The 16,126-nt window shown below is 46.0% G+C and overlaps 1 long non-coding RNA gene across 1 annotated transcript; it reads left to right on the top strand.

Annotated features, from left to right (window-relative positions):
* Positions 1 to 3,023: 3,023 nt before the first annotated feature.
* LOC128085140 (uncharacterized) lies at positions 3,024 to 6,079 on the top strand. The gene is made up of 2 exons (XR_008208803.1): positions 3,024 to 5,498; positions 5,984 to 6,079. It is a non-coding gene; the product is annotated as an uncharacterized LOC128085140 (long non-coding RNA).
* The last annotated feature ends 10,047 nt before the right edge of the window (positions 6,080 to 16,126 follow it).

Here is a 16,126-nt window from a genome sequence, read left to right as displayed (position 1 = left end):
ACCTCCCTGGGCAGCCATTGCAGTGCCTGACAAATCCTGATTTTGCAACTGGTGCGTGGCTGAGCAAAGCCACTGAGACACCGGAGTGGATGGGGCACTTCAGATGGAGCAGTCAGATGCTTCAGTCGATGGCCCAGATCTTCATCCCTTGCTCTGTGCTTGAATTACTGTGGTTCCTTCTGCTAATTGTTCTGCTTCTGTTTCTGCAAAACGGGGAAATGTTCGCAGGCTGCTGTGAGGCCTAATTGTCCACCAAATGCAATGAATTTGCTGGTGTCCTAAGAGACAAGGAGCTTCTGGGAGATGATGCTCTGGGTGATGTCTGAGCAGGTTTTTGGCTATGTAATGAGGCATGCATGAGTGTAACGTACCTGAGCTGCTGTGTTCTGATGGGGGAAGCTAATCAGCATGTGGTAAGTAAGGGTAACTGCTGCATTAGACCATCACCTGTGAGGTCATCTTTCAAATAAAGTATCTTAAATATCATCTTTCTTCACTCTTACATGAGACATGCTTTCATAAATGACTACTGAGATATCTATACATACATTCCTCCACCATCTTCACTGATTACTTGTCTTTTCAAACCCAGCACAGCTGGCAATTGCAGTACCATCTGTGCAGCCAGGCGTGGGCAGCCAGGACACAGGGACTGAGGAGGCTCACTGAGTTCTGTAGGCTCCTGCCTCATCACAGTCTTTCTGTTCTTGCTGCCAGAGCTCCAGCAGTTCATTTTGTTACTTTTTCATTGTATGTGAGGCAAAAGGAAACCCAGCATTGGCAGGTGTGCTTGTTCTATGTGATTTTTTTTTCCTCTGCTCTGAAGACCAAAAAAAAAAAAAGTTGTTTCATACTGGCTTTGTTCCTTGGCAGTTAGGTGAAAGTTTTGTTCATTCTTCACATAACCTTTTCTTTAAAGAAAACACTGGCCCCGGAAATACAGAGAGGGTGACTGTTGCAAGCCTATTTTTGTCTGCCTATAACTAGAACCCACACAGACTTGAAACATGAATGTAAAATTTAAAGCAAAACTGCCTGGGCATGATGCTCTCAGGGTGACAGAGCAGCCTGTGTGCCAAAGACAGAGAGGAACAGTGCTGACCTCTTTGGGAGCTGCCCCTCTCCACTCACTGATACCTGATTGCAGGCTCAGTTGTTTGCTTCTAATGTCAGATGCTCACTGTTGGATGTTTCAGCTCTTCATCTGATTCATTTTCTCCTCTAGATTTTTATGAATTGAAAATAGGAATATGTTTATATGCAGAGGACATGGGAGTTTATTCAGATTATAGGTGCAGCTGTAATTTCCCATAGGGACATTTCTTGGGTTGCAAGACTATTGCTGCTTCTATGCAGTTTTAGATCTTGAAAATCTGTGTTAGCAGTTGTGCAGCTAGAGAAAGGATGTAGGTCTTTCTAATCCTGAATCTGCTTTCTTTAGTGGTAAGCTTGTTCTTTAGCTGGCATTATGTGAAATAGTGTGGAGAACAGAACTATGTGGCATGGCTTGTTGGAAAGGTTCCTTTAGGCTTGCAGGAAATTGAATAATAGAAATGATCACTGTGCTACTCCATGCCTTTTTCTCCCCTGCTAGCTTAGCTTTCTGCTGCAGCACAGCAGACTGCTTCACTTTGAACAGCTGTCTAGCATCCCTAACAGATGCTCTTTGTAGAAGCTGCTACTTAGATTGAAAGAATTACTAAATGTTTCCTCAGCTTAAAGTAGGCTTCATGTTTGCACTGCTCCAAGGGTAGTGGTGGAGGCTGTGTCTGCAGTGCATCTACTGAGTAGCAGTGTATTCACTGATACCAGTCACTTTGCTCTGGATTGATGGCTGTACAACTGAAGAGACTTTGCCCCCATCTCATTAGCCATAATTGTCCTTTACAAAGTATGCAAATGCACGCATGTGCACCTGCACCAGCAGACAGCCTATGGAGAAACAGCCTCCAAAGGAGCTCGAGAGAGCTGGATCTGTATCTGAGCTGTCAGGTCATTGGGTTGTCCTCCTCTGGCAGCTTCTCTTAGCTTATGTTCAAGTTCTGGGTGGGTAATGAGTCCTGGTCTCCAGCCTTCATCCACTCAATTGCTACAGCAAAACTTCAGCAGTGAGTGAAGTGATGATATGTTTAGACCCCAGCTGTTATTTAAGTTCAGCTGGCAGATGAGATGTCTTCATGCTCTCAGACAATGGCAAATAAAGGGGTATCTGAGTTGGGCTAGTACACCCTCACTGGTCTGATACTTGTGTTAACTCCTGATAACACAGGCTATGAGCTTGTGCACACAGTTAATCCATCTCTGCTGAAGTATGGCGAGATAAACTGAGGGCACTTATTCAAGCATATGACACTGCAGTTAGATGCCTTTCTCATTCACTTGTTGCTGAAGTTTCCTGACTTAGACTCCAATCAAGATATTTTCACAAAGGCAGATGTAAAACAGGTTGTTGTGGTTTGTCAGGTTTGTATGAAGACCTTGAGCCATGTTAGATTTAGCTTCTGGGAAGTGCTCATGAGACAATGCCAAAGGGCTTGTTGAGTAGGCATGAATTCTTTATATAATAAATACAACTGTGAACACAATAAATGCTATTGTACATGCAATATTTATGTCTATTACCAGGCCAATGCTGCATTTAAGGCAAATGGTTTCTATGTTTGGCAGAAGTGGACGTTTGCAGAGTCCTGCTGTGCTTTACCAGAAATGAATCTTGGGGAAAGCCTGAATTCTTTACCTGTTTACCGAAGACTGTGTTGCATATATGTTAAAGGAATGTCCTTTTCAAGGGGAGAGATAGCATGACTTCTGAACCTATAGTGGTACCTTTAGATGGGGTAGGCTGGAGCGGATGGGGAGCAGTTGAGATCTTAAAGAAAACACTGAGATAGTGTGGAGAAATGCAGCCATCTGATGGTACTGTTTTGCCCTTGGCAGGTGAAGTGGCAGTGTGGTGAGTCATGTCTTGGATACAGGATGGAGATCAACAAACTGGCTGCACTCTGTGGAGAGAGTAGGTAATCTCCCTGTACTTACGTATCTTTCTTAGCTAGCATTAAAACCTACTGCCAACATCTGTACGCAGTAGAAGTTTTTAATGAATGCATATTGTGATTAGGGATAACTGTGCAGGTAATGTATGAGTTCAGGTCAATCTCCTTTTGTATCGTAGTTCTTTGAGAATGGAAGGGATCCACTGAAGTAATCTGACAGCTGAGCAGCGATAAATCATTTAGCTAGTCTAATAGCTTGCTGGGTTGAACCAGAGTGCTGGAAAGGTGAATCACCTTCATTTGAAGATTAAATAAACCACTATTGGCTAGCTACTGAATTTCAGTCCCTATCGTCCTGTCAGAGTTTCTCTGTTTAGTTGAAGCTGCATCTCTGCAGTTGGCCTTCAGCTGGGGTTTTTCTGCCTCCATCTGCTGCAGTTGTGCAGCAGCATTCAGCATTTCTCTCTGAGAAGTGCTTCCTACCCTGTAAGCAGGTTGCCTGAAGGCAGCTTGGTTTAGCAACAAGGGCACTCACCGTCAGTGAGATGGGTTCAAGTGCTTCTTAAGAGTCACAGGGCCTTAAACTCTCATCAGGTGTAAGCTGAGCTGTAACTACTGTTTTCTGAGCTCTGGAGAGCTTCCACTGGTGAGACCCATCCTGTATGAGCCTGGGAAGGATTATGGCTCTGAAGTGGCAACAGCTCTTTCAGGTTAGAGGCAGCAGTTGCCCTTTGTGGGGCAGGATGCCAATCTGCCTTCAAAAACTGTTCAGTGATGGTGCCAGCATGCCTGTGAGAAGCCTTGGATTGCTGGCTTCCAGATATGTGCACTTCAATGATGTTGTTAAGCTTAATCTTTCTATTCAACTATGAAGTGTCTGCACTGTGCGGGCAGCCATCAGAATTCCCTTGTTCTCTGGTGGCTGCAAATAAAGTGTATTCACAGCATTTAGACTTCCTTTGGTTATGTCAGACTAATACCCACCTCTTCTTGCCAAGTCTCAAGCATTTGGCTTCAAACCCTGCATTCAGAGGTAGCTTCCAGGCCTGTCTTAACCTGTGGTGATACCATAACGCCAACCCCAAGGAACCAGCATGCAGCCTGGAGCTGGCTCAGCCTCAGGTGGGGATGCTCCTCTGCAGCTGCAGCCTGGGTGAGGCGATGCAGGGATGAACGGTGGCTGCTCTATGGGACCAGGGGATCACAGCACAGAATGGTTGGGATAACTTCATGCACACAAGAGATTAATCCAAGCTGTCTCAATGCAGTGTGGTTCCCTCAGCCACCTCTCATCTTTCTAGCTATTGTTGCCTTTTTAATTTTTTGCAAGCTTTGTGTTCAGTTTGGCTATCAGAACCAGCTCTTGCTGGACACTGCCTTGCTGAGTGGGGGCACTCAACCTCTGGTGAAAGCTTTGGTGTTTGTGGCACTTTCTAAATTGAAGCTGCAGTCAATTGCTGTTTGTAAATATGCCAACAAGTACTTGTTTATATAAAAACTGTGGGAATTGTTAGCTTAGAGGCAGAGATGAGACATTTTTCATTCTTTGGCAAACCATTGCCTTGCTAACAGAGATGCTGGCATTTCAGGGCAGCTGGGCGCAAACATTCTCCTACATTCAGCCCTTTTCTTGCTTCTAGAACACTTTTTTTCCCCCTACGCTTGTCACTCTGGCCAAGAGGACTTAGAATCTAAGGGAGAATGGTAAATGTCTGGGCTGGAGCCTGTTTTATAAATATTTTTATTCTTGCCCCTCTTCAAAATAGGGAACTTGTAAACTTCTTTTCCTAATGTACAGACTGAGACCAAGAGGCTGTGCAGGGCTGGGGAAGCAGAGCTCAGTCAGTGGAGTCTGACAGGGTCTAGCTGAGCTTGCAAGAGAGTGACTTGTCAAATTAACTCCTTTTTAATAAATAAAACCTTCGGAGCAGCCTGCAGACCAACATTGTAGCGAAGGGTTCATCTGGAGGAACTGAAAGCAACAGGGTTGAGAGGAAGCAGATGCGGGACGTTCTTGCATCCACTGCGCAACAGCAATTAACAGCTGTTGGGGATCGAGGTGCCCCGGCCCTCCTGCAGCCTTGCACGGGAGCCGGGATCGCAGTTTGGGGCGGGCTGGCAGGGAAAGCCTTCGCCCCCCTGCGGCCGGTGGATGCGGCACGAGTCCCAGTAGTGTCATCAGGGAGCGCGCTGTGACCGGAGCTGCGTTACGTTGCTTTGCTAAGGGAGAGTCCCGCATTCATCCCCACGTGGCTTTCCTCGGGGGAGATGAAAGCCAGCCCTCGCTGCCACGCGGTGAGCCGGGGCGGGCAGCGGGGCTGGAGCTGTGCGAGCCGGCAGCCTGGGGGAGAGGCTTCCGTGGGACTTGTCCGGGCTTGTCGGGCCTCGGCCCGGCCCCGGCCGTGCGCTCGCAGGGATCGCCCCGCTCGATACGGACGAGCCCCAGGTGCGGGCGGTGCCGCGCTGCCCGCCTGCTCTGCTGCACGGGATGTGAGCGGCGCGGAGGTGAGCTTCCCGAGGTCCTGGGGTCGCGCAGGAGCAGCTGATGAGCTGATCTGTTACTGGGGTGTGGTGTTGACTTTGCACTCCTTTTGCTTTCCCTTTGCGTAGCCCCTTTGCCTGCAGGAATGGAGCTCCCGGTGAAGGGGTCCCAGGAAGAACCAGCACCCAAACAAGCAGTCGTGGCCTGTTTTGTGCCCTGCTCTTTGCAGGGAGCTGGCAGCTGTGCTGCTCTCGCTGAGCACCAACTGTTCTCTCTGTCCTATTTCCAGTGCTGCTGCTGGCTCTGTAGGCTGTTCTCATAACCATCTTGTAATGGAAAGGGTAACGTGGGGAAAGAGAGCTCTTCTGTGTGCCGTTTGATCCTTCTATTGAGCAGCAAAAGCACCTTAGCCATACCTGCCTGTGGGTGTCCTCTGCATGGCTCACCTGCTAGTTGGGAAGTTTCAGGTGTCTGTGCAAACTGCCCAGTGGTATTGTCTGGTATCTAGGTAGCTATTGGATTACACGGGCGATGAAGGCATGCTGGAAAGGAGTGGCTCAGATGAGAATTGAAGGCACCAGGAGTCATTTCAGATCAGAGGTAAGCCAGTAGGAGCCCATTGGAGCCCATTGAAGTACATCTGTGTGCACCAGCACAGGGCTGTGCTCTGGTGTTTGGTGGCGTTTCCCATTCTGCCTATCTGGGACATCTCAGTGAGGTGGATGGCTGTGAAGTTTTTCCTCTGTATTTTGAAAAGAGGGCCATGCTTAACTTTTTCACCCATGATACAAAATCGTGTAATTTGTAAGCAAGATGTACCTCTGATCTGTGCAGTGTGTTTTGGCATTTTATATGCTGTGTCTAAGTGTGCTTTGGAGTTCCCACTTAGCCAAAGAGAGTTTGATTGATTATTGACTTAATAACTTTCACGTGGCATGGGATGCTTTTTAATTTTTCATAGACTAGAGATAAGATGGGTCATTTTGCAGGAGCCGAAAGGGAACATGTACTGCTTGGTTACAATTGCCATTCTAGGGTAGCTTCCCTAGCTGTGCTGCAGGCAGCACAGTGCCCTTCCCCAGCCTTGCTATCAGTGCGCATCTCATCTGCTCGCACAGATGGGAAAGCCAGAAAGTGCTGAAAGCAATCGTGGTCTTCACATCTCCCCCGTGGTTTGGTGGTGGATGGGGAGCACCTTTCTGCATAGAGGATGATGGCAACTTCTGTCAGTCTATGTTTGGAAGAGAGGAAAGAGGCAAGTTCAGGAGGTTGAGAGATCCTTCATTGTTCTGGCAAAGGAGGAAGCTGTGCTTGACAAGCAGGAAAGGACAGAACTGCTGTGACAAAGTGAAATGTGTGCTGTGAGTCACTCTGGCGGTGTCTCTTCTGTCCCAGCAGATGGAATTGCAGGGGGCACGTCAGAAACTTCTTGATTTGGTTAACCTTGTCTTTCCCAGGCCTACCTAGGCTGTAAAACCACGGGCTTCTTGACTGGCATGTGGAGTAGGCATGAGCTGCTGACAGCTCTTGGATCCGGGTTTATGATCTATGGCTAATGCTCATGCATTGCTTGGTTAATGAGTCATGGGTGCTTAGGTGTGGTGCACAGCCCTGAGAGCTGCAGTGCACTGTGCTCTGCCCACCTCACATACTGAATAAGCAGGACTCCAGGACAGCCTGGTGTGCTTTGCTTTGCTGCAGAATGGAGCCAGCCAGGGGATGGAGTAAGCTTACTTCCAGGAGCTATTTTAGTATTACAGCCCTGGATAGATGGTCTTTTTCAGGAGTCACTGCTGGAAAGCATTCTGCCTGTGCCACGTTTCCAGAGATTAATGCCACTTGTGTGGATGTGAGAGCTAACTCAGCTGCTAGCAGAGCCGTGAGCTGTTTCTGTAAGCTCCGAAACAGCAGATTTGTAAAGCCCTTCTCTAAGATATCATGCAGGAAGATCCAGTGTTACGGCATTTGACAAATGGTCATGGAGTGTATATGTTAGCTTCTGCTAAAGTCTTTGGGTGATGAAATTCAATTTGTGTGGGTTTTGTTTAAGTTAGATAAACTTTGGGAGTGAGGGAGCATTGTGTAAAGGAAAGGGAAGAGATAGTATGTGGGAAGTTCAGTGTGTGAAACACCAAGGTGTGTCAGTTCTCTTGATAACACAGGTGCTGGCTGTCCTGATGGTGAGACTGGGCTGTTTTAAGTAGATTGCCATTGAAGTGAAGATATGAGTGCTAGACATCTCTGAGCTTCTTCAGGAAAGAGGAAACAAGGCAATGAAAAGTTCCTTAAATGGTGTTTGGAGGTGAAGAGCAGGATATACTAGGATGCAGAAATAGTGAGCATTTTGCTTCACAGATAAAGAAAAGTGAAATCAAAAGATAAGGTGCGCAGAATCCTGGAATGGACCTTAAAGATCATCCAGTTCCAACCCTTCTGCCATGGGCCTCATCTAAACTGTGTGTGGGGCATCCACAGCTTCTCTGGGTACAGCCTTACCACCTGCATAGCGAAGAACTTCTTCCTTACTTCTAATGTAAGTCCACCTTCTCTTAGATGAAAGCTGTTACTCCTTGCCCTGTCACTGTGCTCCCTGGGAGCAGACCCCTCTCTAGCTTTATTTTAGCCCCCGTTAGGAACTGGAAGGCTGCTGTAGTGTCTGCTCCTACCTGGCAAATGAATTGCTTAACTCTGCTGTGGAGGAAGGTACAAGTCCAGTGCGTGGTGTGTGGGAGGGTTTCTCCTGCACTATATGTGGAGGAGCTCAGTAAGCAAGGTGTATGTTAATTCCATGGCTTTTTCTTGTTTTAATGTGGGGATTTAATATTGCATAAGCCAGTGAGATTAGCAAGGCCCAGCGAGACATGCAAGTGAAGATTGATTTGGATGAGATGTGGTAGATCTTAATTCCCATGCCTTTTAAGGGGTGGGAAAAGATTGTTACTTTGAAGGAAGCGTAGGGGTATCCTTAAGTGCCCCATGCTGTGAGAATATTAGTGTCTGTATTGCTGGATGGATGAGGTGAGGTGATTCTGGCTGATAGACACAGCTGTCCTGTAGGTCGTAGTAATGTAACCTGCGCTGCTTTCCTCAATTTTCTCTACTATATCTCAGTTTCTCAGAGCGCAGAAAGGTTTGTGGAAAGAAGCTGCCGAAGCAGATCTGGCTTCTACGTGATCAGGGGCTACAAAACTGCAGCTTGTTCCCCGCTCAGCTGCAGTAAGTGAGCCTGTGACCACAGGCTGTGTTGCTCTGAGCTGAGTGGCCAGCTGAGAACCAGGAGGGTTTGGAATGCGGCAGGCTGGGGCTCTGCCTTATGCCCGCTGATCTGCCTGCCGCTTACCCATCCTGGGCAATTTTTGCCTGTCTTTGTGCTTTACAGAAAGGAGTTGGTAGTGTGCTTTGCTTTCCCTTAGTTCTGCTTTGTTTCAGACAGCCTGTGACTCACTGCGAAGCTATTGCCCCGTGTTCCTACAGCCTTGAGGCTGGCCTGGTGGCAGAAGGTGGGGTGGAGTTGCAGCTCTATCAAGAAAGCCGGAACTGCCTGAGTTAGCAGTGGCTCTGAATAACAAAGCAGGTGTCTGCACCTCCCTGGAGCACAGCGTCCCAGCGCCGGCAGCAGGAGGCTGGAGTCTGTGCAGAGCTCCGATGGACTTAGGGTGCTGCTGCCTGCAGGATCACCTCCTACAGAACTGTAAGGAACAGGTAAATCTCTCCTCTAGGGCTCTGTCAGTGCATCTCACAAGGAAAGCTTCTCCTGTACGATTAATTGAAGGCAAACGGGAGGTGTTAAGCAGTTTGTCTTGTACTTGGGGGAGTAATATTCTGTAGGAAGCTGGGAGGTGAGATGTGACAGAAGTATGATTGTGTTGAGCAAGCATTGTAGGAGTTGTAACGTAGAACTGTTTCATGGACAACTTGTTTGCATCCCTCAGGTGTTACAGTAGGAGATATTATAATAAAAACTAATTTGTAAAATTGAGGAGAAACTAATCCCAAACCCAAGATCTGCATATTGTAGGGATATGTGTTAAATCAAAGTCAGAATTTATCAAATGTATTATCTTAAAAAGAGGAACCTGTCTTTTATTACAAGTCAGGAAAACTGTTTGGAGAAATAAGATGTTTACTCTTCTACCTGAAGGCTGGTAATAGCAAAGCCAAGCAGCTTTAGGAGATGGAACAGGATTTGCTCTTGTTCTGCAGCCGCTGCTGGAGGTTTGCTGCAGCTTGAAGATGGTTTTTCTTGGCATGGCAGTTCATCCTAGTCAGCAGAATAGGCTCAGCTAGACACAGCTTTTGATTCTGTAGTGTAGAAATGGACAACATCGCTGAAATACCTGTACGAAAGGATTGAGTCTCCTGATCTAGTTTAGAAATTAGCCTTGCTTTAGGTGGGCCGTTGAGCTGGCTGATGTGCAGGAGTGTCTTCTAACATAAATATTTCTGAACTTTGATAAGTGTCATTTAATCTTTTCATTTGGATTTCCTCCTGTTGCTGAGTTTCACCCAGAAGTTTCACAGGTGAAAGTTGAAGCTTTGCTTTGCCTTAAAACAAGAGTACTTGAATCCCCAGTGAGAGAGGATCTGCTTGCATCAGCTTCCAACAGTTGTTTCCACCTTCAGAAAAACCCTGGGTAATTGTTCAGGTATCAGCTCAAGGCTTGTGAGTGGGTCAGTTGCAGCTTAAAACTCCCCTTGACAAAAGGAAGATGACAATGCTGGGAGTGAACTTGAAATAAATGTGCTTGATGAAATGCAGCTTATGGTATCACATAGCTCAGTGATGACAGTGATTCTGCAAATCTTACCTGACTGGACTTTTTACCTTTCTTGGAATGCAGTATTTCCGTAACGGGAGAGAATTACCATCCTCCACACCCCTCAGCTTGTTTTTTAGTGGTGCTTTCTTTACAAGCCAATTCAGTGTACTGTTATGTGATCCAGCAAACTTGTTCCTGTTGCTTTGTCACCCACAGGGTAACACTGAGGTCACTGAGAAGTGAAGCAAGTCTTATGTTATCTAGTCTAAAGGGGAAACTGCCTTATGAGGGGGAATTTGTAGCCCTTACCTGGTAAATGCAGGTAAAAGTGTGATGTGTAAGCTTCCAGTGACACCCCTGGCCTTGAGATTGTACTCCAGCATGCTAACCTGCTCTATGCTGTCGTTGTTTCCAGTCTCAATTCATAAAGCAGAATGCTGTCCCTGTGTACACAATAACAGTAAATTTGCCTGATACTTGGACTAAAGAGAGACGAAAAAGACTTGGTGTTGCACAAGCTGCTGAACCAAGAGAGGTCCTCAGCTGTTTGACCAGCATTTTTGTACTGTTCTTCCAGCTCCAGACTAGCCAGACTGCTTGGTTTCCCTGTGAGACTTCAAAGCTAGCTATCCATGCCCTCCCACAGCAGTAGAAAGTTTCAACTGAGTGTTTCATTTGTGCTTTTCCTAAAGCAATGGAACTCCTACAGGTGAGAAGCAGCAGAGGGGATGTCAAATGATTTGAAAAATTAAAAGCAGGACCACTGCCTGCTGCACAGATACAAGGCTGTTCCCCAAAGCATCTTTCTCTGGCCCTGTTGTGCTTAATTTTTAGTGCCTCAAAAAAGTTTTACAGAACAGCCAATTCTGCAGTCTCATTTCTCCCCAGAGGAGGATGAGAGATGAAGTAGTATCTTCCTCTTCTGTACCTGATTGCTTTGCTCTTCTGTAGCTGTGCTTGTCCCTGACCTGGTAATTGCCTTTGAGGTAGTCTGGTTTGTTCTGATTCTGATGGGAAATGCTGGATGGATGATTAGGTCATTGTTTAAACAGACAGCTCGTTCCAGAGTGGGACATGTTTTCAGGGCAAGAAGGAAGGGACCATGGTCAGGTCTTGATTCTGATGTTTTGAAATTGTTTGCTCTCTTCCTCAGGATGAAAAGGCTTACAGTCAAGAAGTGATTTGTTAATTAATCGCTGCTGTCTTCTGGGACACAGGGAATGGAGCCGCTGTTCTGTTATCGCAGTGCCTGGTGGGTATCTGTTCTGTGCTGTACTGATTGATTGGTGTGCAGTTGCAGTTCTTCATTTCATCTTTGTCAGTCACCTCTGATAGTACATAAAGGGCACAGGCTCTCTCTGTCAACTACACTGCCATACTGTTCAATGGAAGCCACTGAACTTCATCTCGTGTCTTTATGATAAACCCAGCAGCTCTGTCCTGGGTTACTGTGGGTCTGCACAGTACATACTGCATGTATGGCAGATGCCATTCTGAAGGCTCAGTGACAGCCAGGGGCTTGGGATTTAACACCTGTTTCTCAGTTCGAGGCGTTGCTGAGTCTTGTCTTTCAGCTGGAACTCCTGCCTTCCTTTGTGAGATGGAAGGCTTCTGATTCTTGATGCAAGGTGAATCAGAGAGCGGGAAAGAATTTTGTCACGGTGCTGCATCTTGCTGTCCAAATGCAAACTTATCTTTGAATTTTTGGTATTCCTAACGTGGGGAACATTAGGGCAGAGAAGGCTTAGATGTCTCAGAATGTGTATGGAGCATTACCAGAGCCTCACTGAAAGAAATTGAAGGCTGGTGAAAGCCAAAGTGAACTTCTGGTCATACAGCATATTTTACCTTTATGTTGCAGTGTCACACAAGACTCCCTAGGTGTAATAACCTGCTTGTGAGGCTATGATGCAAGAGTTGAGGAACTGCTTTGCCCTGAAGGTTGCCTTCTCACATGCTCAGATGTTTCCAGGAACTGGGGAGCGCAGGATTGCTAGATAACACCACATCTAGAGCATCTCAAGCTGTTCCACATGGATGATAGGGAAGTCAAATGGCTTTAATACATGTGAGTATAGGTTCCCTTTTTCATTTATTTTTCTGCAGATGGTTGTGTTTTCAGTGAGTTCTCCTTCTAACACCACATGTGACATAAGAGCAAAGCTGTGCAATCACGTGAACCCAGCAAGAGTTCAAACAGTCTTGTGCTTTAAACTGTTAAGCATCTGGATACACTTCATTGTTCTGCTGCCTTGCCTGAACAGTGTTGTGTGAAATTTGGAAACTGAGATAAGGATTGCAGACATGAAAACTGGTTTATCTTGCTAGTATTTGTAATGCATGACTGGTGGTCAAGAACAGAGTATCTGTCAGCTTATAGCTTTGAGCCTCTTCTCCCTTGAGAGCTGTTTCCATTAGTACTGTTGCAGTTGCATCACTGACTCTTTCTTTGTCCCCAGACTCTTGCCTTCTGTGAATGAGAAGAAAGGAGAAGACTGAACATGCTGCCCTAACTTCTCTCCTTGCGTGATGCCAGCTGTGAGTGTTTCTTTGGCAGTGTCTTAGCTGGTTGTTGTGAGCAATAGTTAAGGAAGCAATCAGCAAGTATACTGCCCTAGAAGTGCTACACATTGTTGGGCCTGCTTCAGATCTCCCTGGCATGAGAGGTGGACGGGGATCCTGGTTGGGTTGCTGCCCAGATGTACTGTTTTGCATGGGAGCTTGGGTTGTCTGAAGGAACAGAGGGCTCATGTAAGAAATGCTGCAGGATGCTTGATGTGGCCACTGCATCAGGCGTAAATGAAGAAAAGAAGATAAACATGTTGCAATTTGATTTGCTATTCCTTTTTTCTTTCCACATGAATATTACTGAGAATAAAATTCCTGCTACTAATACTGCAAAAAAGCAATACTAACTATTGGGAGAAGGGCTGCTTTTAGGGAGAATTCATCTTAGCTTCAGGCTCAGGCTGGTGATGTCAGGCTGATAATGACATTGCTTTGAGCCTGCTGTGGGAACAACTCACCTGTAGTCATTATTTCTGTTGGCTGTTGGTCAGCAGGTATGTATGGCAAGTATATGCAGTCAGTGGTCAGGCACCCAAGAACTTAGCTGATCTTTCTGGAGAGGAACTAGATTTTAGTGAAGCAGTCAGCTATTTGTCCTTACCTTGTTTAGGTAGGAGTGAGACAAGGGAGATTTCTGGAGAAGACGAATCTAAGATGATAGCAGTTATTGTGTGTGTGTTGGGGGGGTGGGATTCCACAAGCTCAGAAGAAGGCAAGTCCTTGCCAAAATCTAGTTGAAACTTACAGTACCTGTGCAGAGAATGAGAGTTTTTCATTAATTCTGACGCAAAGAGATTGGCTTTGTTTAATATTCTATGGTTCCTGCTGACTTGGCTGGGTGTCGTAATCCAGAGATGTCAAACCTTAAGCCTTTTTTAAAGCACGAGCTATGACTTTGGTTGCCTACACTTCTGTATGCCTTCTTTTTTTTCCAGACATGAACATAATTGCACCAATTACAGGGAGTTGTGCAACTTTACGAACTGTCTGTAAAAGTTCTGCACTTAGAAGATGGGTGGCCAGAAGGGAGCAGAGTATCCTTCTGTTGCAACTCTTCTGAAACTTCGTCTCTACCTTTGCAGGGTTTGTCATGAGGCAAATGTTTTGAGCTAGTACACCAGCTTTCCTGACCAGCTATTACTTTCGATGGCTTTTTAGCTTTAGGTTTATTCTTCATAGAGCAAAGATAGCAGTCAGTCCCACGCTTTCTGGGGAGAAGCAGGATGTGGTTCTGCTTTTTAACTTTACTGCATTATAGGTAATAAATGGCTTTAAAAAATCACTGCACTGCAGAGTGCCTCTCTGTATTCTCTGTAAGTGCTTTTTATAGTGCTCTTGGCCAAAACAATGCTACTCCATATGATACAATGACTGGAATGTGGTTGGGGCAATGGTCAAACATTTGGGGCTCAATCTGTCTCACTTACTCTGTAATTCCTGAGCAACTTTGTGTTAATAAAGTTAGTAGGTTTGAATTCCAGTATATAACAATGCTTTGAACCTTAACTTTGGTGTGGTAGTGTTCAAACTAGGATGGGTAGTAGTGCGTCTCTGACAGTGTGGGTGTCATTGCAAATTATATTCCATGTGCTCTCTGCTACCTTGGGAAGGAACCCATGATGCAAACAGTACTGAAAACTAACTGCCATTGATGTGATGTGCCTGATTCCCTGGTTAGACAAAGGGTAACGGTTGCCCGTAAGTGTGGGACCTGAGCAGTCAGCATCTGCATGTGGTTTAAACTGCAAACCTTTTGCTTGGCTCACTGAAGGAGGGTGAGGAGTACAGCGTGGTGCTTTACTGCATGTTTCCAGAATCTGAAGATGACTCTGAACTGTAGTGGTTGAGTGGTCTCATGTTAATGAAAGAGCTCATCTCCTGAGCTCTGTTTTACACCGTTTCCCCTTAGCAGAATTGTCTCTTTGCTGCTTTGCACTTCAGATGACTTGTGTGAAGATTTGAATAAGGCTTCTGGCACAGGGACCAGAGAAGCTGGCAAACCTTGTGACTTCCACTTGAGGGGACTTCTTATTAGCTTCTATATCCTTGTCTCAACTGTGTTAAAACCACAGGCTCTAAGCAGAGCTTTCTGTCATGTGATACTGTGTATACTTCTAATTCAATTTATGGTAAAGTTGCACCCCCAAAATACAAGTGTTCAGCCTATTTTCTTGTTACTATTGTTGTCTTCTAAGAAAAACACATGGACAACAACTCCTACGTCTTAGATGTGGTATTTTTATTTGACTGTGAGTGCCTTTATTTTTGTTCAACCACAGCAAGCAGGAACATCCCATATTAATCTCCTAATTTAAATTTGAAATGAAAAACTGTCACAACACTGGGGCCATCCTTAATTCATGGATTGTGCTGGCTGCACTCCAGCAGTGTAGCTAATTACATTCTGCCCACATCAAGCTGTCCTTGCTGCGGTGGCTTTTTTTTTTTGTCAGTTGCTGGCTTGAATTTTTTGTGTAGTCTCTGCAGCCTGACTTCACATTTTCAGTGCTAATGGAAAGCTGCTTACAATGACTAAGCATCTCTCCCTGAAAGGGAAGCCCTTGGGTTGCTGGGCAGAGGCAGCACAGAGCTGGGTCGCAGCAAGCTGCCTTGGTTTGGTAGCTGTGTGCACTCTGCTCTGTTGCAGAGGGGATGGAGCACCATGACTTCACATACAGCATTTGTTGATCACCAGAGGGGTGGGAAGCAGCAGAATGGTGCTGTTAACCTGGAAGTAGCAGCAGCAGAGGAGGTCAGTCTTGCATAATTGGGATAAAGTGGGAATTCACTTAGCGTTTGTTAATTCCAGGAGTCCTAAAATTAATTCAGAGGAACTTGCTAGAGCTGCCATTTGGGGGCACAGTTCTCCTGTAGCTCTGTTAAGGTTGTTCCTTCCAAAAGGGTCACCTGTGCACACAAACACTGCCTTGCTGCACAAGGAGTCAGGGCACACAGCACAGGTGGCTGTGTAGCTCCTCACTGCTGTATGTTCTGTGTACTTCTACACGTATTGCAATCTTGGTTCCAACAGAACTGTATATAACAGCTTCCCACTGTGCCCAGCTTCCAGCATGACCTTACAGGTGTGACTGCAGAGCTGTTTGTCCCCAGCATTTGCCAAGTAAAACCCTTCAAATCTCTGAAAGCTGCTTTTTCATCTCCCAAGAAGAGCTGCATGAGAACTGGCTGCAATGTCCACCTGTTTGGCTGTGCCTTGTTGGTAAGTGTTCTAAATAGATAATCTCCTTCATCTGGAAGTTCTGCAGACTTTTTACTTGAGTCTTTTAAAGCTGAAGAAGCTGTGCTCTGATCATCATCTCTGG

Source organism: Tympanuchus pallidicinctus, unplaced genomic scaffold, assembly GCF_026119805.1.
Source record: "Tympanuchus pallidicinctus isolate F22 unplaced genomic scaffold, pur_lepc_1.0 scaffold29, whole genome shotgun sequence".
Lineage (NCBI taxonomy): Eukaryota > Metazoa > Chordata > Aves > Galliformes > Phasianidae > Tympanuchus > Tympanuchus pallidicinctus.
Note: the sequence above shows the minus strand (reverse complement) of the source record. Positions and strands in the feature narration are given on the sequence as shown.